The sequence below is a fragment of the Maylandia zebra genome, linkage group LG3, assembly GCF_041146795.1.
Source record: "Maylandia zebra isolate NMK-2024a linkage group LG3, Mzebra_GT3a, whole genome shotgun sequence".
Classification (NCBI taxonomy): Eukaryota; Metazoa; Chordata; class Actinopteri; order Cichliformes; family Cichlidae; genus Maylandia; species Maylandia zebra.
Genome location: NC_135169.1, coordinates 10,117,123 through 10,141,829, shown reverse-complemented (window position 1 = coordinate 10,141,829; position 24,707 = coordinate 10,117,123). Strand labels below are relative to the sequence as shown.

At 44.0% G+C, this 24,707-nt stretch overlaps 1 protein-coding gene and 1 long non-coding RNA gene across 2 annotated transcripts in view; one reads left to right on the top strand and one right to left on the bottom strand.

The window, feature by feature from the left end:
• The window catches only part of LOC143416657 (uncharacterized), a 376,067-nt gene that overhangs the window by 326,414 nt on the left and 24,946 nt on the right, over positions 1-24,707 (top strand). The gene's annotated exons all lie outside the window — the stretch shown is intronic.
• LOC112431282 (uncharacterized) lies at positions 20,988-21,721 on the bottom strand. The gene is made up of 3 exons (XR_003022441.2): positions 21,679-21,721; positions 21,301-21,570; positions 20,988-21,224 (listed from the first exon to the last, which is right to left on the bottom strand). It is a non-coding gene; the product is annotated as an uncharacterized LOC112431282 (long non-coding RNA).

The following is a 24,707-nucleotide window of genomic DNA, read 5'->3' as shown; positions in this document are numbered from 1 at the left end:
CTGAGTGGCATCCCAAATATGACAAGAACCTACATCAATCAGCCACAACATTAACACCATCTGGTGAACATGTGTCAAAAGTATATCCTTTATATATTTATAAATGCACCATGGGGGGCTTAGGGTGAAACAGCATTTCAGTACACTGTATACTGTGTATACTACTGTATTGTCAATAAAGCTCTTGAATCTGAATCTAAGACTCGTTGTAGCAGCTCCCCAAGTTCAGCAGCATCCCACCTGTTAGATAAACAGGTATGATGAATAAGGTAGCCCCATCTGTAACATTTATTCCCAGCCAGGAGAGTAGGGGGAGGACTCTGTAGTGAAGGTGAGGGTGGGGGGGTTGTGGGCTGGTCAAACCTGTTGAAGAAGTTGTTGAGTTCGTTTGTCTTCTCCACAGTCCCCCCCACTGTGCTTTTCTTGGTGTTGTGGCCTGTGATGGTTTTCACACCATTCCAGACCTCCCTCATATTGTTCCTCTCCAACTTCTGCTCCACCTTCCTCCTGTAGGTGTCCTTTGCTTCCCTCAGGCAGCGTTTCACCTCCCGCTGTGCTGCTTTCACCTCCTCCTTCACTTTGCTCCTGAAAGCCTTCTTCTTCATGTTTAGGACAGATTTGACTTCCTTACCCACGGTTTGTTTTTAGCCCTCTACTGCATGAATTTTTAATTTTAGGGGAAAAAATCTTTCTCCCTATTTTGGGGGAGCTTTAGGGTCCCTAAAAATATATGAATCATAAAATTTGACATCCTGACATACACTCTGCCACGACACCAGTTAGAAGTGTCAGCTTGATTTCAGATCCAGGCCAGGCTTGTTTTCTATGAGACTGGGCCACATAAACCAAACCACAATCGAGCCAGATGTGGCATGCCATCACATAGACAGTGCCATCTATGCCAGGCCTGCCCCATATCTGGATGATATACGTCTTATCATGCCAGGAGTCAGCCAACAGTGCCGGCTTGATACCATATCTGGGCCAGACCTGCTTGCTATGTGGGCAGTAGCTCCTCGGCCGGGATGTTGTGTCTCTTGCCGGTCTGTGTCTTTGTGTTTAGTGCCAGCAGCTCCACTCTTGAGTAGATGAAGGAGCTGGTTCCAGAAGTTTTGAAAAGTGCGTTATCCTTTGCTATATCTAAGAGGTAGAAAGTAAAATAACTAAAGGAAGGTGAAAAAGAGTTTGAAGGACTAGTCTAAAACAGTTAAAAGTTAAGAAACAAGTACGGTTTTGCAGAGCTACTTGGAAAGGCTGCCGTCACTCCAGCGCCATCTTGGTCTTATCATGGCCTGCAACATGTGCATATTCAGGCCGGATGAGTTAGCTGAAAAGAGACGCCAGTGCCGGACCCAGAAACCATGCCATGTAACGGTAGTTGCAGTTCCCTCTGAGGCCTTCCCCAAACCGCAACTCAATTATTGTTAAAGCCGTTCGTCTTTATCTAATAAAAACGCTCAAACCTAAAATGAGGAAATGGGCCAGCTAGTGAAAGAAAGAGGAATATTTAGGGATAGATTTAATGATGTCTGCAGCAGCACAAAGACTTTCTTAGATGGTAAAAAGCTGCTGGCTTTACTGACGAGGCTCAGAGTCAGTTTGTGACTGGAAGCTGTGGACAAGAGAATTTTGTGGCCTTATGTGTTTGTAAGACTTTCACTTTCAGGAGGAGAAGATTCACATGAGTCACAAAACATGAACTACAAAGTCTGTAACACACAATTTACTGCAAACTGCATGAAATCTGACCCTGTGGGGCGATCATGGCTCAAGAGTTGGGAGTTCGCCTTGTAATCGGAAGGTTGCCGGTTCCAGCCCCGGCTCCGACAGTCTCGGTCGTTGTGTCCTTGGGCAAGACACTTCACCCGTTGCCTACTGGTGGTGGTCAGAGGGCCCGGTGGCGCCAGCATCCGGCAGCCTCGCCTCTGTCAGTGCGCCCCAGGGTGGCTGTGGCTACAATGTAGCTGCCATCACCAGTGTGTGAATGTGTGTGACTGTGATAGGTTTGTAGCTTAAACCTATTCGCTGGAACGTTCAGGACAATTTAACTACACAGCAAAGCAAGACACGAGTAGGCAAAGTTCTTTATGTTTCTCGTGCACGGGAGAGAACTGGTCAAACGCCGTTCCTTCGCTTGACCCCAGTTGCTCTCGTCCGCTCCCCCGTAACACTGCTCTTTTATTGAGGTTACGTGAATATACATAGGTTCATTAACTGCTGGACTTCCAGACCAGAAGGTTTAGGGAAGCCGGTTATGGGGTCACACTCTGACCCCCCCCCCCCCCCCCCCACACACACACACACACACACACTTACACAACGCACAGGCAGAGTGTGACCCCATAAAGACTTCCCTAAACCTGCTGGTCTGCAAGTCCAGCAGTTCATCTAAACAAAAGGCACTTAGACTAGAACAGACATAGATACGTTTATCCTACCACAAAACAATAAGAGAAGCTACGACCTCTCCCATGCTCCCAGGATGTGGCTGTGAAAGCCAGAACACTCTGGAATGCACACAAAGTCTTTGCAGACTATAGAGATTGACAGACCACGTGACTTTCGCGCATTGCATGCCGCAGGGCCGTGCAGAGAGGTTTGTGTCGCATCAGTCTGTGTCTCTGAGTTAACTTGTGTTTCTCCTACAGCTCCGGACCGGAAACAATGCGCGTGCTCTTTGTGAGCTCGTTCCCGGCTCGTAACCAGCGCGTTCTGCCGTCAAGGGCGATCATTGGTTAATAGTGATCATGTGACTGATGCAAGCCAGATCCTTTTATTTAGCAAAACTGTGATTAATAGTTAAATATTATTGTTGAGGGGCACAGACAGGACTCCGCACCCACACACACATTAAAAATAATAATAATAATAATTTTTTTTAAAAAAGTTGCCTCAACAAAAGGGCACTTTGAGCACCCATCAGGAAAGGGGCGGGTGCTCAAGCCCCTCTAGCCCCCGCCCTCTGCACGTGCCTGGCATGCCGGGAACTCGTGGCAAAACAATCCAAGTACCTGCATCAAATGCAAGCATTTGCAGCACCGCAAAACGTTCATTCTTCGGTTCCAATAAATTCTTGCTTTTTCTTTGCCCCCCAAAAGGGTATGTACAAAACAAAGGAGAACAATGCCGGTCCGTACAAAGACAGACTTGATGAAAAGTCAAAGAAAAGATACGAGGAAAAAAATCAAAGGAGTGAAAGGGTTAGACCCTTACGAGCACACAGAGGGACAAAAGACGTCAAGTGCCAGGGCGCGTGTGTGTTTGTTTGGGAAGCAGCTAGCAGCTAACCGCCGTGTCGACTGGGTGATGGAGAAAATGAGAGTACCACGTAGAGAAAAATCAACCGAGAGAACGGAAGAGAACACAGATGACAGCTCGAATGCCGAAGACATTGTCGAAAAGAAGGGCCGGAAAAGTTCCGTAGTGTGGAGATATTTCGGCTATTTGACGTCCGACAAAAAACAGAGTAGCACGCACTGTAAGTTGTGCCGACAGCATGTTCCCACCAAGACTGGAAATACAACTAACCTGTTTCATCACCTGAAGCAGTGCCACCCACAAGAGCACGCTCAATCTCTGACTGAAAGTGGTAATTTGTCATCGAAAACTACCAGGGGAATCCCTGCGAAGCAGCAACAGTCAATTGAGTCGGCTTTCTCCAGCGTCTTACCATATGACAAAAAAGGTAAGAGACATAGCGACATAACGAATGCCATAGCCTACTGTCTTGCTAAAGACATGCTACCAATAAACACGGTCGAAAATGAAGGATTCAAGCAGCTAATTAAGGTACTGGATCCTCGTTACCAACTCCCTGGACGTAAACATTTCTCTCAGACAGCGCTTCCAATGCTATATAGAGAGTGCCATGAGGCTGTTGAGAAGGAGCTACAAACTGTATCGTTCTTTGCTACTACATCCGACATGTGGTCGAGTCGCACGTCAGAACCTTACCTTAGCCTTACTGCACTATATCGACCAAGACTGGAATCTGAAAAGCAAATGTCTTCAAGCTGCCTACCTTCCTGACGACCACACGGGTGAAGTAATTGCATTAGGACTGTCAGAAGCGCTTGCATCCTGGGGACTGAGTGAAGACAAACAAGTCTGCATCACAACCGATAGTGGGACAAATATAGTGAAGGCCACATCCCTGAATAACTGGACGCGGCTGCAGTGCTTCGGACATCGACTTCACTCAGCTATCGGTAAGTTGGGAAGCAGAATAAAATTAAAAATGCCTCTTTTAATTGTGTTTTTGAGCCCATGTAAACATATTAAAAGCTAGAGCTCTAAATCACTTCAATGGTTATTGTTAAAAAATAAACATCAGAAAGAATATTCTGTTAGCATCTTTATTTTAAAACTGTTTGAAAAGCTCAGCTATACAACAAGGAGAGATTGAGAATTTCCTTTTAGTTCTCAGTTCATTTGATATTGACAAAAGTTAGTCAGTTTTGTCTGTTCTTCTGTAAAAAAAAAAAACCCTAAGATTTATTTTTAGAATTAATATTTTGTTTCTAAGTGGAAGTGACAATTTAGTAGTCTGTTTTGTTAGTTCTATTTTCAAACTTAAACGCTTTAGCAGCTGCTTTTTGTTTAGTTTGCAATATTTGCCTTTATTTATTTGAAACTGAAGTCTCATGTTCCTTAAGTACATCTACCCTGTTTAAGTTATTATGGGAAATAAATATTTAAATCAAAACAAGCTGCTGATTATTTCACATTTTACTTGTGAGCAACGGCACATTTAAATCTTACAAATTTAGTTATTTGGCTTATATCGCGATATATATCGTTATCGACTGAAATGAAAAAAACATATCGTGATATGAAAAATCTCATTTCGCCCAGCTCTACATACAAGACCACTGATAATCTCCCACGATCTGGGGCTCCACGCAAGATCTCATCCCGTGGGGTCAAAATGATCATGAGAACGGTGAGCAAAGATCCCAGAACCACACGGGGGGACCTGGTGAATGACCTGCAGAGAGCTGGGACCAAAGTAACAAAGGTCACCATCAGTAACACACTACAACGGCAGGGAATCAAATCCCGCAGTGCCAGACGTGTTCCTGCTGAAGCCAGTGCATGTCCAGGCCCGTCTGAAGTTTGCCAGAGAGCACATGGATGATACAGCAGAGGATTGGGAGAATGTCATGAGGTCAGATGAAACCAAAGTAGAACTTTTTGGTATAAACTCAACTCGTCGTGTTTGGAGGAAGAAGAATACTGAGTTGCATCCCAAGAACACCATACCTACTGTGAAGCATGGGGGTGGAAACATCATGCTATGGGGCTGTTTTTCTGCCAAGGGGACAGGACGACTGATCCGTGTTAAGGACAGAATGAATGGGGCCATGTATCGTGAGATTTTGAGCCAAAACCTCCTTCCATCAGTGAGAACTTTGAAGATGAAACGAGGCTGGGTCTTCCAACATGACAATGATCCAAAACACACCGCCCGGGCAACAAAGGAGTGGCTCCGTAAGAAGCATTTGAAAGTCCTGGAGTGGCCTAGCCAGTCTCCAGACCTCAACCCCATAGAAAATCTGTGGCGGGAGTTGAAAGTCCGTGTTGCTCGGCGACAGCCCCAAAACATCACTGCTCTCGAGAAGATCTGCATGGAGGAATGGGCCAAAATACCAGCTACTGTGTGTGCAAACCTGGTAAAGACCTATAGTAAACGTTTGACCTCTGTTATTGCCAACAAAGGTTATGTTACAAAGTATTGAGTTGTATTTTTGTTATTGACCAAATACTTATTTTCCACCCTGATTTACGAATAAATTCTTTACAAATCCTACCATGTGGATTCATGGATTTTTTTTTCACATTCTGTCTCTCACAGTTGAAGTGTACCTCTGGTGCAAATTACTGACCTCTGTCATCATTTTAGGTGGGGAACTTGCACAATCGGTGGCTGACTAAATACTTTTTTGCCCCACTGTAGATATGATACAAACCACTGCAGCACAGTACCTGTAATACCTACAGCATGTTCTAATCGCTCTAATAGGATATTATGGTCAACAGTATCGAACGCTGCACTGAGGTCTAGCAGGACAAGCACAGAGATGAGTCCACTGTCAGAGGCCATAAGAAGATCATTTGTAACCTTCACTAAAGCTGTTTCTGTGCTGTGATGAGCTCTGAAACCTGACTGAAACTCTTCAAATAAACCATTCCTCTGCAGATGATCTGTTAGCTGTTTGACAACTACTCTTTCAAGGATGTTTGATATGAAAGGAAGGTTGGAGATTGGCCTATAATTAGCTAAGACTGCTGGGTCTAGAGATGCTTTTTGAGTAAAGGTTTAACTACAGCCAGCTTGAAGGCCTGTGGTACATAGCCGATCATTAGAGATAGGTTGATCATATTTAAGATCGAAGAATTAATTAATGGCAGGACCTCTTTGAGCAGTTTTGTAGGAATGGGGTCTAAAAGACACGTTGATGGTTTGGAGGAAGTAATTATTGAAGTTAACTCAGAAAGATCAATTGGAGAAAAAGAGTCTAACTTAACATCAATGGTACTAAGAGTAGCTGTAGATAATATTACATCTGTGGGATGATTATTGGTCATTTTTTCTCTAATGATAAAAATTTTATTTGTGAAGAAGTTCATGAAGTCATTACTAGTTAACGTTAAAGGGATGGTTGGCTCAAAAGAGCTCTGACTTTTTGTCAGCCTGGCTACAGTGCTGAAGAGAAACCTGGGGTTGTTCTTATTTTCTTCAATCAGTGATGAATAGTAAGATGTTCTGGCTTTGCGGAGGGCTTTCTTATAAAGCAGCAAACTATTTCTCCAGGCTAAATGATGATCCTCTAAATTTGTGACACGCCATTTCCTCTCCAGATTACGAGTCATCTGCTTTAGGCTACGTGTTTGAGAATTATACCACGGAGTCAGGTACTTCTGATTAGAGACCTTAGTTTTCACTGGAGCTACAGTATCCAGAGTCGTACGTAGTGAGGAGGTGAAATTATTAACAAGATAATCGACCTCTGTTGGGGTAGCGTTCAGATAGCTGCTCTGCTCTGTGTTGGTACAGGGCATTGGAGATGATAACAGTGGGTGGATTATATTCTTAAACTTAGTTACAGCACTTAGACACTCCCTAAGGACAGGTGGACGACAGATTATTACAAGTAAGACTGTTTCTTGAGCTTTTGGAGTTCATATTATATAAACACTGTTCCGAACAATTTGACTGAGAGAACTTCGACTGCTCACATTTAAATTTGCTGTATATCCAATTTTGCAGATTTCGGTATGAGCAGCTGGCTCTGTGTACCTTTATTTTGAAGGCCTTTGAAGAACCATCCTGATGTCTCCATTCGGCCTCCTGTTTGGACCCCATTAAGCCTAAAGAATATCATTCCTATCACAGAGTGCCAAGTCGTTTATGAGCACATTGCAATGTGTATATAAAACAGCTTTAATTAATCATTAAACCAAGCATATGCCAACACACAACACAAACCAATGTCCCCAATGGACAAGGGGTGACGCTTCCAAACTGTGTTCAAAGCATTCAAAAATAAACAGAGTGAATCCACGTGTCCTACCACGTCTGATGTGTGCATTGCGCTACGTTCCTCTGTGCCACTGTGATGGTGCCGTTTCCAATATCTCCTTCTCCAACAGCAGTGTCCCACCATGTGAAAGCATCGTCACTCCAAAAGCTGCATCCAGAAATCCTCTTCATTGTCCTGATGTATGCAGTAAAACATGCTTTGATGGGCTGTGATGCGTCTCCAACAAGCCATACTGTGTGCATTTTATTTTAAAACTAAACCAATAAACTTTCCGTTCATACAAAACAAATAATGGATGTATTAACTTACATCGTTTGTAATAAGGACTTAAAGGTGAAAAACTCCCCTTTGAGTTCACCCGTGTCAGGTAAATAACATGCGATCACACCCCCATGCAGTCAGCTGAGGTGCAGGAAAACACCTGCACCACCACAAGAAATAAACAAAACATTCACTTTGACTCTTACAGGTCCATTTCTTTAGCTGAGTGTCAGTGTTTCTGCGTGACCTTGTTTCTCTGTTCAGTAAATCATCATCTCTCTCTCATTCACAGGCCCTTCTGAGGTCACTTATGGCCAAGTTCAAATCACATCTCAGAGACCTGCGGGCAGAAATACTGGTAACCTCTGCAACATCCACTCATACATAGACCATAGGATGAAATCATTGGTGATTCTGGCTCCTTTGAATCAGTTTTTGGAGTGGTTTCCACAAAGGAGCAAATTGTTTCATTGCAAACATGGTTAAAGAAGATCCATGATGGACGACTGCAGCCTCAACAGACCATTTGTTTTGCATTATATTCAGAGGAATGGGCTTTGATTGTAGATTGATAACAAGAAGATCATTTCAAAAAGAGAGAGTAATAAAAGGGTTATTTTACAGAGGTGCTGCTTTAGTGAGGAGGAAGTCATTCACAAAATTTATTAACACCAGAGTTCCACTGTCTGCCGACAGTTGACCAGGGCACATACGCCCACCATTAGGTACACGCTGAATGCTTCCTGACTACACATGCATTTGTTCGGGAGAAATTTAGGAGAGGACTCCACGACAACACCACATTAGTAACAATTTGGGACTTCCTGTTACTGATATCAGTGAGACACATTTTGCTTTCCAGGTTGCAGGGTATCTTCTTTAAGGTGCACGTTTGTGTTAAGCTTTGTGTTCAGGAGTCGAGTACTCCTGAATAGAGGCTTTTGTTTTGTGAGGGGCTACAGTATTCTTGGTGATGTGCAGTTTGTATGGCCCCCATGTGCTTGTATGCATGCCTGACAGCATCATAGACATGGACCTCCTTGGTTTTAAGTCAACTGAGCTTGGGGGCCAGTAACAAGTAACTTTCATTCTTTCACTCAATAACTAATAGCAGTCAGGCTGCTGTTGCCTAGCCTGTAGAGTTCTGTGTGACCCACAGACTGCTGGATCAGTCAGTTAGTACAGGAAACCTGGACCGGCCATTCATTTAAAGGGTCAAAGTTTCTGATTCCAAGGAGTGTTCCCCAACAGATAATGAAGGAACTGGACTGAACCAGTGAGGAGACTCGCCTAGCTCTAACTGCCCATCTCCAGTTATGAGCCTGTTCCCTCTGACAATGACTGCCTGATGTCTGTGAAGGTTCTCAGTGAAGGTTGTGAAGGTTCTCAGTGTGAAGGTTCTCAATGACTGCCTGAGTAACCTTGCAGGTCAAGAGCAATTTAGCATGGGCAATGTAAATGCTTTAGCACATAGTAAGAATCACTTAATTGAATCACCAGAATTGTATCCTAATCTCATAAATGAACTCTATACTGATGCTGATCTCTTTTATTGGTCTTGAGATGAATGAGAGAGGAGGGGAAGACGTACATTCTGGTGATAAACTCCTTTCCATCCTGTGCGCAATAATATCCATGGGGAAAGCAAAAAGCCCTCCAAGTCTTTTGAGACAACAATTCAACAAAAGTTATTTTTATAGATCCAATTGTTATGTTCACAGTGGTTGAACAATGATTTGTCACATCTCACTAAAATCTTCTGATGTTGCTTTCCAGTCCTCATGCCCAGGAAAGTACAGGACGATCTTCGACTCATCTTAAGAGCACTCTTTTATACTTATTGGCTTCGCTTGCTTTCTCTTTTTGAAACAATTACAAATCTTGCCTACTCCTTATGATTACTCCTCTCTTACCTCACCCTGAATCCTTCACTGCTATTGGTACTGTCAGGGTTCCTGGGTGGTTCACCCGGTGTTTTCAGTTCATGTTCAGTCTATGTTCCACAGAGACCACAACTACTAGAAATGCTGTACAGCATTTCTATTCTGTCACTTATTTTTCAGTCTCTGTCCCCAAATATTTTTGGACTTATCTGTTATTTAGGTGGAGTTCTACTGCTCTACCAGTCGTGAAAGATGGCCGACCTCGCCTGAGCCTGGTTCTGTTGGAGGTTTCTTCCTGTTAAATAGGAGTTTTTATACATAACTCTCACGCATAGCCCAAGATGGATGCCTCAGGGGGTATATGAGGTTCATACCTTGCCCAAGGGCATTTCAATATCTAGAGGCAGGAGTTGGTGATTGTACCACCAACTTCCTGATAAGTTCACAATCCTCTCTACATCCTGAGCAACAATATACCTGCGACTAGAGGTGGTAACTAGTGAGGAGTGTAAGGACTCCGTCCAGGAGGCGACTGTGTTAGCTGTACTACAACACACCTTATTAGCTAATTACTGAAGAAAAAAATGATTTCACATTTCTCTAATGTACATTTTTAGATGGTTGAACATAAGTAAGGACCATTTCTACAACGGCTAGATGACTAAATTTGCCTTTTTGAATTATCTCAGTTTCCTGTCAGTGTTTCCAAAGGACTAATGGACTTTATTATAACCTAGTCAAAAGAGTCTCTGTACTTTTACCCACAAGTAAATGATTTTACTGTAATATTAATTAATCTGCTGCAGTAATACTTTTAGAATCTTTAAAAGTGGATTTCATGATGTCGGAGCCCACTAAGGCCACTCCCGATCTCTTGTTATGAATTGACTCTATAAATAAAATTCAAGTGAATGAATCTGTACTCTGTTGTGTTACAGAGTACCCAGCTGATCCAGATGTTGTGTACTCATCAGTGAGAGCAGGTACCTCAGCAGATCCAAATATGAATATGTTAATGTATTTGTATAAAGACACACAACTGATCCAGTGTGCTTCACCCACACAGGAAAATGAAGATAGACAGCTGGAGGAGCTTCACGTCTTTCCAACCTGAATCTTTTATTTTAAGTGTAACTCGAAGTAAGTGTAACTCGAAGCCAGACAGAAGCCAGGCTGCCATATCGCGCCGCGAACTAATAATAATAATTAAGGGAGGATTCAGGGTCACCTGGTCCAGCCCTAACTATATGCTTTAGCAAAAAGGAAAGTTTGAAGCCTAATCTTAAAAGTAGAGATAGTGTCTGTCTCCCAGTGGCGTGTCTAGAAAATTTTTGTTGGGGGGGCCAGGTAGGGGCACAGATTTAGAGAAGGGTGGCAGATTTAATTGGCAGATAATGTTTTAAAAAAAAAATTCTACCAACCGTTAACCATAATTCAATAATCCTATAAACCTAATAACCAAATGCACTTTTAACTCTTATTAGAATGAGATTTTAACCACTACGGTGCAAAGTTTTTAGATACTGCGTTGATAAAGTACAAGAGATACAATCAGTGCTTTGTCAGTGTTTACTCAGCATTCAAGGACAGCAATATTTGCATAGTATTTTTACTGACATGTAGTGCACATATGTTTTGGGCAAAAACATTTTTGAATATTAAAATACGAACATTTGTAACAAACAATTGACAAATTAGCCAATGCCAATGCAAAACTTTCTCTGCCTGTTAAAAAAAGAAGATAATCTTCTCACAAACTGGTGTTTGATTTTGAAACAGGAAAAAAGTGGAGAAACAACTGAAAAGACTAACATTTGAATAAAACCTGAAAGAAAAGTAAATACTTTCTATGCTGCCTTATGGTAAACTTTGGTAATATTGATCAAGAACAACACTGGCTGATGATGAAATACATTCAGCTGGCATGGTGACACTGCCAGTATTAACCTGCAGGGCTGGACCGGGACAGAAAATCGGGCATTTTGACTACAGACCGGCCCACCAGGTATTAAAGCCATAAAGACTTTGAATGAAAACAAACGCTGTGGTGACAGTGATGTACAGTCTTGTTGGTATATGTATGATTTCTATACATTTTACGTCAGATAAAAACTTTGGTTGTAAGATTTAGATAATTATTTAATAAAAGCGAGATATTTGAAATGAGAATAAGAAAGAAAAGTATTTCTTTGCGCCCCCCTCTCCCTGTTAATGCCCTACCTGGCCCCCTGGCAAAACTTTGCTAGACCCGCCCCTGCACAGTTACCAGCTGTCAGCTACATAAAAAAGGATCCTGGTGTTATTTGTCTCTCAGAAACAGTTCATAACTTCAACTCATTCATGTCACCTAAAAGGTAAACCTGTTTCTCCATCACAGCTCTGATGATCCAGTAAGGACATCTCCTGGTTTCATCTTCATGTTTCCCTCTCACCAGATAACCAAACCGACATCATGACCAGCAGCTTTACAGCTGTGGCTCCAGCAAACATCAGCTGATACTAGAAATTAATATTAAATACATTCTAACAACAGCTGATCAAGCTTAAACGACATCTGCTGGTTTCCTCTTTCTGGCGCAAAGTGGGCGATAAATAAACAAGAGAGAAAAGCCGATCAGCTGATCATTGATCAGTTTCATGATTGAAGTAGCAACAGGAGAGGGAGGGTGAGAGGATGAGAGAAGAGGCAGCTGTGCCGCATAAAGACAGAATAAATCCAGCTTTGTCTTTTTCCATTCTAGCTAAAGTCCGGGATAAACTGCATCTCTTTTCAGCTCAATACGAAACGTGTAATATTTTCTCTGAATGAGGGACCATTCCATTTTTTTAAGGAGCCGTTGGCAACTCTACTAACTAACCTTATGAATAAAATAAAGTTCACTATCAGTAACATCATAGCACCACCCAGCTGTATAAAAACTCCGTCAAGCTGGCTAGAACGCAGTATGAGTTATTGCAACTGACAGTAAAAAGTCAGCAACATGAAAATAAACTCCACCTAAACTTAGTTCATATCTGACCCAGATAGACTGCAGGTCATAACTTCTTACCTGAAGTTCAGTTCACCTGACACTCGGACTGGCGGCTGCCTCGGGGCTCTCCTCCTGCCTCCCCTTCCCTCATCCACCTGTTGCCTCTGTGGAAGCCCCGCCATAGCCACCACCAAACAACTGAGTTATTTTTACACATCGACCTGCATCTGGCCAATCCACCACCTCTCATTGTTCATGTCGTTACAAAAAAAATAAAAAATAAGTCAAATAAGCCCGATGGCCAGTCCAGCTATGTTAACCTGCAACCAAATCTGCAGCTCCATACAGCAATGTTACGACTTAGATTATATCTTATAACTCATAACTCTTATGTTAGCTGCCCTCAGTAGCATACTGTCTGAAATATTCCACAGCTGCAATAATTCTTTAAGTGTTATTTTTTCCTTGGGATTCTAATTTCACCGAAGTTTACTAAACTCAACAAACTTAATATTACTTACCGGGAGGCCAGCGGTTCTAGTGCCTGGACTGAGTTGTGCCTGTGGGGCATAGAGAGCTTCTGACGAAACACCCAATCATCGTGTGGCACAACCACAAAAACCTTGCACACCTTCAAGCTGCAATGAGACTCAATGTCTGGCAAGCCAGATGGTCCCTGTTTTTTCTCATTTCAATTTCACCATCACTTACAGACCCGGTTCTCAGAATATCAAGCCAGACGCACTGAACCGCCAAAACTCCATCACTGAGCAACGTCCAAGACCACCATCCTGTCCCCTGTTCTTTGCTCTCCAACCTGGGAGATGTAGTCAGCCATCCATGAAGCTCTACAGGCTGAACCTGACCCAGGAACTGGAACCCCTGGCCTCCTCCCATGTTCAAACTAGAGAAAGAGCTAATTAAATCCACTGGGCCCAGACCCCAAAATTTACGTTATCCATGAGCCAATCACACAATCTCGTTTCTGTGATGGTGGTTTTGGTGGAAATCCCTGTCTGAGGATGTCTGTGAATATGTTTCTACCTGTTCAATCTGCACCCAGAACAAGTCCACTAACTTACACCGACAGGATTATTCAGAACAGGCCCATAACTTAATGATCTCATTTGTCACCCATCTCTCTCCTTTCGAGTTGACCCTGGGGAACCAACCACTTGTGTTCCCTGCAATTGAAGTTGATCAAATTATTGGTGGGGACAATTCAATAATCACTGGATATTGGTGGGGACATGTCCCTTCCGTCCACGCCAAATCTACGCCCTTGCCACACCTTGTACATTTATAATGGAAGGGAAATGGACTTGTCGTGCCTCCTGAAGTGTCATGGTCCTTGGTCATTTGACCCAGTGTTTTGCGTTCTTAGTGCAGGCTGAGAGAGGTGGACCAACTGATTGAGTTCAGTTGGTTAAGAAGTCTTTGATCCAGGAGTAGGTGGTGGGGGGTATGAAGGTGATGAGAATGTCTGGTACTATGGTGCTGAACACTGAGCTGTAGTAAAAAGAAAGAAAAGTGCATAGCTCTTCCTGTATTCCAGATGGCTCGGCGTTCTGTGAAAAGTGAGAGTGATGGTGAACACCATGTCAGAACATAAGGGTGTCCATAAATGCACGTGTAATCGTATCATCAGATTTGTGGCTGTATGTTCGCGAATCTAGGGTGAAAGCAGGTGCTGGGCTGTCAACTGAGAGTCTGGGGATGATGGGCACAACTTGCCCATCAACAGGGTTAGGTCACTGAGCTGGTCAAAAAACTCCTTGGTTGCAGGGTGGATGCAGTTTGCCCTGAGTTCATGAAGGCTTTTATGCTTCGGCTGCTGCCCCCGTGACCCAGCCCCATATGAGCAGGAGAAAATTAATGGATGGATTGAATTTTAATAAATATTTGATATGCCAAATAGTATGTGGCAGGCAGGATTTAGACCCAGATGCAGGACATGTAGAAAGTGAGGAAAACATAATGCTTAATAGGAAGATAAACTAAACACAGGACACAAAGAACCACAAAAAAACAAAAGAAAACAGGAGGAGAATAAGGAGATAAGAGAAAATTGACACAATTAAACTGGGGAGCAAGGAGAACAAAAGCAGGAACACAGAGGGGGACTGCTTACTGCATAATCAAGATACACAGAGACTCAACGGAAAAATAATCTAGGAAGTAGGAACTTCGAGGCAGAATACAAATAAAGACTGATGGAAGACAGACTAATATCATTTTTATACTTCTATTGACATCAAGAAAAACAGAAAGAATGTGACTGATAGAGTAAAACTCAAATAATGTGTACAGAAATGGAGATTAAAAACCCACAAAGAAACTCAAAACCATGGGTTCAAGACATGTTTCAGTGCTTTTTAGGACTTTCTTTTTTCTCAAATACACTGTGTCATCCTTTGCCTGTATAAGCTAGTTCAGGTGGACCAAATCCTAATCCGGCCTGATCACTAAAATGGTAAGAGCAGCACTTCAGTTCACTGTTTGGAGTTTTGAAACTCTCAGCAAACAGACTTCACGCTGACCAACACTCAGTTCATCAGAGACCAATCATGATTGTTAGTTTGTGTCATTGTGAAGATTCATGACTTCTTCTAAAGTCTTAGAGTCAACTACAGCTGACTGTGAACTAGAGCTGGGCGATAGAACGATAACGATATGTATTGCGAAATAACTTTTTCTCAATAAAAAAATTAAACTATTGCGATAGACCTCATCTCTCTTGTCCTCTTAAAAAAAAAGAAGAACAGCCGATCCAAATTAGGTAACGCAGAGTCGAACCAATCACAGCCGCAGCGTCACGTCACATGACTTGTTACGTACAGCACAAGTGCCAAGCCGCACATGTGTATTTGTTTGGGAAGCAGCCAGCCGCCGTGCCGCCCGGGTAATAGAGAATAGAATAGAATAGAATAGAATAGAATAATCCTTTAATTGTCCCACAAGGGGAAATTTGGTTGTAACAGCAGCCAAAAAGACACATATACAAACAAACAGGACACAGGACACAGAACAGAAACATACACAATTTTTCTTACATATTTTTTCTTAAGGACAATGGTTACTATATACAGAGTACTGTACAGTTATTAAATTAAATAAAATATAACAACAGATAAGAGGCAAACCAGGTTGTAGTATGAATCGGTTAATTAACTTATTGCAGTTACAGCGCAGATGTAAACATCTGTGTTTGTTGGGAGCAGTTCTGATTGTGCAGTCTGACAGCTGCAGGGAGGAAGGACCTGCAGAAACGCTCCTTCATGCATCGAGGATGCAGCAGTCTGTCACTGCAGCAGCTCTGGAGCAACATCTACATGCATGGGGGAGACTCTGTCCATCAGAGATGTTATTTTGACCAGAGTCCTTCTGTCTTCCACCACCTGCCCTGGGTCCAGGGTGCATCCCAGAGCAGAGCTGGCCTTCCTGATGAGTTTATCCAACCTCTTCCTCTCAAACTGCTGCTCCAACATACCACACTGTAAAAAATGACAGATGCCACCACAGAGTCATAGAAGGTCTTTAAAAGCGCTCCCTGGACTCCAAATGACCTCAGCCGCCTCAGCAGGTAGAGTCTGCTCTGACCCTTCCTGTAAAGAGCATCAGTGTTGTGGCTCCAGTCCAGTTTATTATTCAGGTGAACACCCAGGTACCTATAAGAGTCCACTATCTCAATGTCCACCGGTGTCAGTGTGGTGGGTCTGCGTTTCCGGAAGTCCACCACCAACTCCTTGGTTTTCCCGGCGTTGATCAGCAGGTGGTTCTGCTGACAGGTGAGTCAGAGCTCGGTGCAGGAGGTAGATGATGACGTCCTCCACCCCGATGCCAGGCTGGTAAGCAAACTGCAGCGGATCCAATGAAGACCTCACCAGGGGGCGCAGAAGATTGGTGCAGATGGGTGCAGATGGTTTAGAACCAACCTCTCGAGGGTCTTCATCAGGTGCGATGTCAGGGCTACCGGCCTGTAGCTAATGAGGTCCTTGGGATGGGAGGTCTTTGGTACCGGTACCACACAGGAGGTCTTCCACAGCTGTGGTACTTTCCCCAGTGACAGGCTCAGGTTGAACAGATAACCTAGGATGCCACACAGTTCATCTGCGCAGCATCTCAGGAGCCTGGAGCTGATGTCATCTGGACCTGCAGCCTTCTGCACCTTGATCTTGATCTTGCGAAGCTCGTTCCTCACTTGAAGTGCTGAAATAGAAAGAGTGGATTTTGGGGGAGGGGGGGTGTATGTTGGAGTCCACAGAAGCCGGGGGTGGGTGTAATGACTGGGAGCTGGGAGGTGTGAAGTCCTGAGATGAAGGACAGGCAGTCCCTGAAGATGAAGGAGATTGCAGCAGGGGGGACGATGCTGTGGGAGGGGTGGGTGTTTGATCAAACCTATTAAAATATTTATTTAGGTCATTCACCCACCCCAAGTCTCCTGCAGCCTGGGGGGCTGGTTTTTGTCCTGGGATTGTCTTCAGGCTGTTCCAAACACCTCTGATGTTGTCCTGTTGCAGCTGCTCTTCCATCTTCCTCCTGTAGTTTTCCTTTCCTTGCCTTTCCCAAATCAAAAACCCTGGATTAACGGAGATGTTCGCGCGGCACTGGCGGCACGGAACACCGCCTTTGCCTCCGCGAACACATCGGACTACAAACACGCACATTACCAACTCCGGAAGACGATCAAAGCAGCCAAACGTGAGTACAGGGACAGGGTGGAGCAACAGTTTGACAACCCTCGGAGTATGTGGCAGGGACTAAACACGATCACAGACTTTAGAGGGAAAACCAGCACACCGCAGACCACGGCCTCTCTGTGTGAGGATCTAAACGTATTCTACGCTAGATTCGACACAGCGAACACCATGAGACCGGACAGTGTGCGCACCGCGGATGACGTCAGTGCGCACGCTGTGTCTGAGGAGGATGTGCGGAAGTGCTTCAGGAAGGTGAACGCACGCAAAGCTACTGGTCCGGGCGGGATTCCCGGCCGCGTCCTCAAGTCATGCGCGGCTCAGCTGGCTGGAGTGTTCACGCACATCTTCAACCTTTCCCTCTCTCTGTCTGTAGTCCCAGCCTGCTTCAAAATGGCCACCATCGTCCCTGTACCCAAATCCTCCACCATCTCCTCATTGAACGACTGGCGACCTGTAGCCCTGACCCCCATCGTGAGCAAATGCTTCGAGAAGCTGGTCAGGGACTTCATCCGCTCTGCGCTACCCGACTCACTGGACCCTCTACAGTTTGCATACCGCCACAACAGGTCCACTGATGATGCCATAGCCCTGACACTACACACTGCCCTGTCACACCTGGAGAAGAGAGACACGTATGTGAGGATGCTGTTTGTAGATTACAGCTCAGCATTCAATACCATCGTTCCCTCGAAGCTGGACAGGAAACTGCAGGATCTAGGACTGAGCAGCTCCCTCTGCAGCTGGATCCTTAGCTTCCTGTCTGACAGACGCCAAGTGGTCAGACTGGGCAGCATCACCTCATCCCCCATCACACTGAACACTGGTGCTCCACAGGGGTGTGTACTGAGCCCTCTCCTGTACTCACTCTACACCTACGACTGCACAGCCACTAACAGCTCCAACATCATTGTGAAGTTTGCGGACGACACTACAGTGGTGGGTCTTATCACCAACGGTGATGAGACGGCTTACAGGGAGGAGGTCAGCGCCCTGACCCACTGGTGTCAAGACAACCATCTCACCCTCAACGTCGCAAAGACAAAGGAGTTGATAGTGGACTTCCGGAGGTGCAGAGAAGTACACACCCCCATCACCATCAACGGCGCTGCTGTGGAGAGAGTGAGCAGCTTCCGGTTCCTTGGTGTACATCTGTCTGAGGATCTTACGTGGTCAGTACACACAAACAAAACAGTGAAGAAGGCGCAGCAGCGCCTCTTCTTTCTCAGGAGACTGAAAAGATTCGGCATGAGCCCCCGCATCCTCAGGACCTTCTATCACTGTGCCATTGAGAGCATCCTCACTGGATGCATCACCACCTGGTATGGCAACAGCACCGCCTACAACTGCAAAGCTCTCCAGCGAGTAGTGCGGTGCTCTGAACGGATAATTGGAGGTGAGCTTCCCTCCCTCCAAGACATCTACAGGAAGCGGTGCCTGAGGAAAGCGGGGAGGATCATCAAGGACTCCAGTCACCCCAGCCATAAACTGTTCAGACTGCTTCCATCAGGAAGGAGGTTCTGCAGCATCCGGTCCCGTACCAGCAGACTGAGAGACAGCTTCTTCCACCAGGCCATCAGACTGCTGAACACGTCATAGACACCTCAGCTTCACTACTGGAACTTTAACATTATGCACTCCACACTGTACAGTAATGCCACTGTTTTGCACATATTCAACTCTGTATATTTTATATATTTTATTATTATTATTATTATTATTATTATTATTTTTATTTTTTTTTACTATTTAATTTGTAAAAATGTGCATACACACACACACACACACACACACACACACACACACACACACACACACACACACACGTAGGAAAATATTTAGTATACACATCCAGAAATGCATACACTATTATATATTGTACATATATTTATTAGTTTCAGGTTGGCCATTCTTGTATTTTGCTCGTTTGTGTTGTTGTGTTTTGCACATCTCTGTTGCTTGTGGGGCTCGCACACAAGAATTTCACTCGCATGTGCTGTGCCAGTGTGCCTGCACATGTGATGTGACAATAAAAGTGATTTGATTTGATTATCTTCCATTTCAGCTTCTTCTGAACAACTCTCAGCTCCTGTTTGTCTCCAGATCTAAAGACTCTTATTCTCCTTGAGTAGAGCCTTAATTTCAGGATTTATCCATGTCTTGTTGTTAGAAAAACACCGTACCTTTTTGATGGGTACGGTGTTGTCCACACAGAAGTTCATGTAATCCGTAATGCAGTCTGTGATGCTGTTGAGGTCATCCTCCAGGGGGCTGCAGAGGTTGTCCCACACAGTAGAACGGAAAAAGTCCCTCAGGGCCTCTTCAGTCTCTGCCGACCATTTCCTTACTGTGAGTTTCACAACTGGTTCTCTGTGTACCAGAGGTTTATACACAGGCTGGAGAAAAAAAACCTCTAGTATGGAGGAAATGAGTGTGCCGACTAGAGAAAAATCAACCGAGCGTGACCGAAGAGAAAACCGATGATGGTTCCAACGCCGGAGAGATTGTCGAACAGAAGAGTCATAGAAGTTCCGTAGTGTGAAGGTATTTCGGCTATTTCAAGTCTGACAAAAAACAGAGCAGCTGCACTGTAAATGTGCCGAAAGCAAGTCTGGAAATACAATAAAGCGGTGCAGCTCAGTCTCTGACTGGAAGCGCTAATTCGTCATTCGGCTTTTGTCAGACTAAAGTAACTGTTAAAACTGTTTGAAAAGCTCAGCTATACAACAAGGAGAGATTGAGAATTTCCTTTTAGTTCTCAGTTTATTTGATGTTGACAAAAGTTAGTCAGTTTTGTCTGTTCTTCTGTAAAACAAACTAAGATTTATTTTTAGAATTAATATTTTGTTTCTAAGTGGAATTGACAGTTTAGTCTGTTTCGTTTGTTCTATTTTGAAACTTAAACGCTTTAGCGCTTAAAGTCTCATGTTCCTTAAGTACATCTACCCTGTTGAACTTATTATGGGAAATAAATATTTAAAAACAAGCTGCTGATTATTTCACATTTTACTTGTGAGCAACGGCACATTTAAATCTTACAAATATAGTTATTTGGCTGATATCGTGATAGATATCGTTATCGCCTGAAATGAAAACAACATATCGTGATATGAAAAAATCTTATATCGCCCAGCTCTACTGTGAGTATTAAAAGCATCCCCACTTCCACAATAAGAAAAGCTTGACATGTGACGGTAGAGCGGAGATAGGCTGGCAGCTCTGAGCATCATCTCACATAGAAACGCGAGTAGATCATCAGATCCTCATGAGTAAAATCTGACTGTCACCCTCAGAGAGCTTCAGGTGAATGACTTTACCTGGTTAGTTCAGGTGAGCCATACCTCTCAGTTTCTTCAACAGAACCACACCTCCAACCAGGACCAGAACCAGGACCAGGACTACAGGGAGCACCAGGAGATAAAGAGGAAGGGAGGAGGAAGAGTCTGGAGAGGAAGAGGAGGGAGGGAAAGTGGTGAGAAGAAGAGGAGAGGTTGTGGTACGAGGAGGATCTGCAGGAGAGATGATGATGAGATGATGAGAGATGATGAAGATGATTCAGTCAGTTCATTATCAGGTCAGCAGGTTAGTTTGTCTTTAAACAGGAAATGATGTCAGTGCCCTGACCTCTGACCCTCAGTCTGCTCTGAGGAGAAGGTGGATGAATATCAGTATAACACCAGTAGAGACCTTCATCAGACCGCTGGACGTTAGAGAGAATCCACTTTCCTTCAGGTCCAGATCCAAGTGTAACATTATCTCTGAAGAAGTGAGACTTTCGTCTTTCTCCCTCTTTGGGTGTACAGCACAAAGTGACATCACTTCCTGTCATGACAGGAAGTGCAGGAATCTCCAGGATCACATCTTTGCCTGTCCAGCAGAGACACAAACAGAGTGACACAGAGACAGACAGAAACAGAGACACAGCTGGAACATCTGTCTGTACCTGAGACACTGATGGAGACTTCTTCACTCTGATGTCCAGATGAGCTTACACACAGGAAATTTCCACCAGTGGAGAGACTGAGACCGAGAACACAGAAGGAACTGTTAATCCTACTAAACTCTGAACCAGCTGCTCCACAGTCCTCAGTGAGTCCTCCTCTGGTCCTCTTCACTGTCCATCCATCAGCTGTCTGTCCATCATCAACACAACTCAGATACACTGAAGATCCACTGAAGAACTGCTGAAGGTTTGGACTGACAGACAGAGACACTGGAGGACACACACACACACACACACACACACACACACACACACACACAGTAAGTGTATTTGTGTTCTTTTGGAGTCTCACTGATGGTTTTCACATCATCAACTCACCTGCAGAAACAGTCGGTGCAGACAGCAGCAGCACACACACACCTGCAACAGGAGGACAGAGGTCACTAAAGGTTAGAGGTCACAAGGTCAGAGGTCACTAAAGGTCAGAGGTCACTAAAGGTCAGAAACAGTTCCAAATGGAGGTTTGTTCATCTTGAGCCAAACACTCCATGTTGGGAAACGTCCCAGAACAGGTTGTGGACGACAGGAAGTCATCAAGAAAACTAACTTGCAAGTGTCTGTTGAAAAGGTCTTTAAATAAACCACGCTCTGACAGCAACCCTGAAGCTGGGCACACATTTCCTCAGGAGACAATGTGAGTCTGCTGGGTCCATAATGAGGTCAAGTTCTGCCATGGTGGCTGCGTGGCTGGCAGAGGAAAGACCCAAATGTGAACTCAGAAACGGGAATGCTGAACTAATTATTGGCTTTAACAAACTAAAATAAGTGCAAAATAACAAAACTAGGAAGTCTGACCTTTGCATCAATGTCCCCGAGTCTCTCCGGCTGACTCTAAATTGTTTTTGTGTTCGCTCTCCCTCTCTCTTCTCCTCGCTGTCTCCTCCCTGCCTGGGCGGATGTCAATATTGGGCTCCGGCCTTTGATGCACCTGCTCTGACTAGTCCTGTCTCCTTGGCCAGTATTCAGGGTTTGTGGCTCAGAGTGTCTCATCGCTGGATCGTTGAACACCCTGAGTTCATGCAGCCTCGGCTAAACTTTGCTCGTTGTATATTTCTGGCTCGTATTAACACTTGTCTTTGTATAAAGATTCCCGGACTTGTCTGAGAACCTCTCCCTGGACCCCTGAGTGTGGCAGTGTGAAGTGCAGTGAAAGCACGAGTGGCAGAAGAGGAGAATGTGTGAGCGGAGGAAGTGTGGATGTGCGATTTCAGGTGAGTTAAATAAATGTGTGGTTTTTTTAACTCGGTGCTCGCTGGTGTTTCAGCAGCAGATACGTGTTTGAGGAAGGTGGGCCAAAAATAGTTTTTTGTGCAGTTATAGAGTTTCCCCTCTACCAAGGGGAAACTCATTGTGTGTTCCCGCCACCAGCCAACACATCTGCAGTCAATTAATCACCTGCTGCTCCTTGGTCTCTGGTGACTATTTTCAGATGGCGGGTCGGCGTTTCTCATCCCTGGATTGTTGCGTGACTCTCTTCAGTGTTGCTCAGCTCTCTCATGGTAATTTCGTTCGCAGTATCTGTTCCTGGCTTGTGACTTTCTTCTCTTTTGTATAAAAATGTCCCTGGACCCATCCCTGCCTGGTTCCTCCAAAGTGCTGACATTAGTGACTGGAGAGGATTGTTGTTGCCCTTCCCCAACCGAGGAATCCCTGGACCCTTTGGCTGCTGTTTGATATCATGTTTGTGTTTGTGTATCACGAATATTGACATCAAACTGATCACTTGACCCATATTACGTTTCTTGCTCTTCGAGTGACTCAACAAATGGCGAAATGAAAATCCAAACAACAACAATGCTGTTTTTTAGAGAGTCTCAGCTACATGTGTGTTTATTTCATATTTTCAGTTGTTTCCCTTCATGGATAAACAAACTCTAAATCGGTTTCAGTTGTGTACTGATGAACACAACAATGGACATAAGGAGCTTCTTTCAAAGAATCAGAATCAGAATCAGAATGGGGTTTTATTGCCAAATGTTGAGCAGGTTTACAACATTAGGAAATTGCTGCGGTGCTTCAGTGCAAACATAGTGTCATAAATAGCACTTAAATAGACATGAAAAAATAAAAGTAGGGATAAGAATTAAGAGTGCTACGTTGAAAGATATATACATGAGTGCAGGTGGTGATCAGTGCCAAACATGGAACGATGCAGTGAACACAGCGTAGGGTCATGTGTTAAAAAAAACTCAGGTAGATGTTATTTTATATATTATGCTTTGGATGTTGTTCAGTATATTTCTATGCAAAACCAGAGGAACTTCAATACACAGCAGGATATTCACAGCTGAAACCAGATATTTACACTGGAGAAAACAAAAAAAACCAATTTTTACTGTTAAAAAGAGTAAACTTGTTTTGTTTTAGATAAATACATGTTGAAATATCTTTTGAATTAGTTAAATGTCAGAATAAAGAGACAGAGCTTCCATTTTTTTTATCACTTTCATCAAATTTAGGAGCACATGTACACTAAGTTTATTGTTAATTAATAAGAAACTGCAGACGATTCCATTCTGAGCTGAAGAAGCTTCTGATAGGTTAGTAGAGTCCATGTGAGTAAACTGGTGGCACAGCTGTGGATGCATATAAGGAAAAACACAGAGCCTGGCTGCATCCCAATTCAGGGTCTGCAGCCTTAAGGCCGCATTTCAAGGCCGATTACGTCACAGCGGCGCGCCGAAGCCTGTCCCAATTCAAAGGCTGCTCGAAATGCGTCCTTCATTTCCCTGAAGTTTAAGGCTGTGGCAGTGTAGACTTCGTGGCCCAACATATCCCAGAATGCATAGCGCAGCAATGGGTGTGGATAAATTTGCAGAAAAAAATGGCGGCTGACGGCAGAAGCGGAGCGGCCGAAGAGTACACTTTAAGTACTGAATATTATGTCACTTATTTATGTGCAAATGTTTAATAACGAAGAACATTAAAACATTCCTGTTGGTCACATGTCGGCAAAGTCATGTGACGTTAGTGACGTTTGTACTAACTTGGTTTTAAAGCCTTTCAAATATACGCCGTTCAGTAGCTGAGCTTCATCTTACAGAGAATGATCAAAGCTCATGTAGAAACAAACACATGAACTAAATATGTTCTCCTTCATTTCTGTCAAACAAAGCTATGACACGTTTCCAGCTGTTAGTATCATGGTTGCTAGGCAACCTGGGCAGCGCAACGAAGGCTTTTTTTTTAAACTTTATTGACAAACAACAGTATCAGCACAACGGAGGCTAGACCGTCCCATTACACAAGCCTCGCACTTCCGGCCTTAGCGGTCTTTGAGTACGCGGCCCTTGAGGATCGTTAGGCTGCAGACCCTGAATTGGGATACAGCCCCTGTTTCTGTGACA